The sequence below is a fragment of the Chrysochloris asiatica genome, unplaced genomic scaffold (genome assembly GCF_000296735.1).
Source record: "Chrysochloris asiatica unplaced genomic scaffold, ChrAsi1.0 scaffold00011, whole genome shotgun sequence".
Lineage (NCBI taxonomy): Eukaryota > Metazoa > Chordata > Mammalia > Afrosoricida > Chrysochloridae > Chrysochloris > Chrysochloris asiatica.
This window is the reverse complement of record NW_006408529.1, coordinates 34,930,278-34,932,370: the sequence shown is the minus strand read 5'-3', so window position 1 is coordinate 34,932,370 and position 2,093 is coordinate 34,930,278.

Here is a 2,093-nt window from a genome sequence, read left to right as displayed (position 1 = left end):
GCACTGGAGGCACTCACTCTCTATGCCAAAAAACTTGGAAGACACAATTCTGTATATGTGCCCATTCCAAAGACAGGTGACCCAACAGAATGAGGAAATCATCAGACAATATCATTGATATCCCATGCAAGTAAACTTTTACTAAAGATAATACAAAAATAGCTGCAAGCATACATTGACAGAGAACTTCCGGAGATTCAAGCTGGATTTAGAGGACATGGAACGAGGCATATCATTGCTGATGTCCGATGGATCTTGGCTGAAAGCAGAGAATACCAGAAAGATGTTTACCTGTGCTTTATTGACTATGCAAATGCTTGTGTGTAGATTGTGACAAGCTATGGACAACATTGAGAAGAATGAGTATTCCAGAAATTACGCTCATGAGGAACCTGCACATAGATCAAGAGGCAGTTGTTCGAACATAACAAGGGATCACTGAATGGTCTAAAATTAGGAAAGGTGTGTGCCAGGGTTGTATTCTTTCACCATACTTATCCAACCTGTAGGCTGAGCAAATAATCTGAGAAGCTGGGTTATATGAAGAAAAATATGGCGTCAGGATTGGAGGAAGACTCAATAATAAGGACTTAAATACTGATGATCAAAGACCACAGCCTTGGGTATGGTTTGCATACAAAAACTTCACCAATGGACGAATAAACCACATCCATATATATGGAGAAAAGATTGAACTTGTCAAAGACTTCATTTTGCTTGGATCAGTCATCAACATTCCTGGAAGCAGCCGTCAGGAAATTAAACCACCTATTGCATTAGGAAAACCTGCTGCACGAGATCTCATTTAAAGTGTTGAAGAGCAAAGATGTCAGTTTGAGTACTAAGGTGCGTCTGACCCAAGCCATATTACTTTCAATAACCTCATATGCATGTGAAAGTTGGAGTGAATAAGACCGACCATAGAATTTATGCATTTGAGTTATGGTGTTGGAGAATATTGAAAGTACCATGGGCTGCCAAAAGAACAAATCAATCTGTATTGGAAGAAGTACAGCCAGAGTGCTCTTTGAAAGCCAGGATGGCCAGACTTTATCTCTCATACTTTGGACATGTTTACCTGGAGAAGGACATCATGTTTGGTAAAGTGAGGGTGGGAGAAAAAGAGGAAGACCCCCAACTAGATGGATTCGCACAGTGGCAAGAGCAATGGGCTCAGGTGTAACAAAGATTGTGAGGTTGGCTCAGGATTGGGCAGTGTTTTATTGTGTTGTGCATCTAGTTGCTAAGAGTCCGTACCAGCTCGATGGCACCCAACAAAAACAACAACAGTGATAACCAATGCGGAGCACCTGAGACAGATGGTATTTCTAATGTAATCTTTGGAGACACTGTGTTATAAAACCATGTAGTAGTGCAAACCGTTTTCATTCCTGTTTAAACACTAAAAGCTCTTGTCTAGTCAGTGTTTAATAGATATCACATAGTATCACAGTCTTATAGCAGAAACAATTTGAAGATATGAAATAATTTCACCACTGCCTCAGCCTTCTTCCCATCTACAAGATTAGGGGACAAAATACTTACTTTGCAAGAAGCATTAATGACAATGCATTTAAAGTACCAATTCATGGCACAGGCTTAGTGGTAGCGAGGTTACTAGACTACTGCTTCTGAGTACCCAATTTTTGTCTTCATTGACTCTGATAATACCCCTGAAAAAGAAGTGGCAGACACAATTCTAGCTTCCAGTTTGCTATCAAATGGGTCACTAGGCATGGAGAAAGGAGAAGAAAAGAAAAGGAAAAAATATTGTTTCATGTGCCAGATACTGTGGTGGGTATTCATTACTTGGCAACACATGAGGAAGGAACTGTCGCCCACCCCCCACCCTCCTCAGTGTGAGAGGTGGGCACCATGAGTCTGAGCAGTGAAATTGGGCCTCCTAGATGCCCTTGGAACTGGTATGAGGTCTGTCTCCAAAGTCCATGCTTTTTAAAAATTTTTAATGTTTTATTGTGAATTCTGTGGTAGTTTACATGGAGAACATTAGTTTTACATTCATCCTATCATATATTGTTTCATTGCCATGGTTACAATCCCCTTCATGCATCATCAACCAACCAAAGGGTATA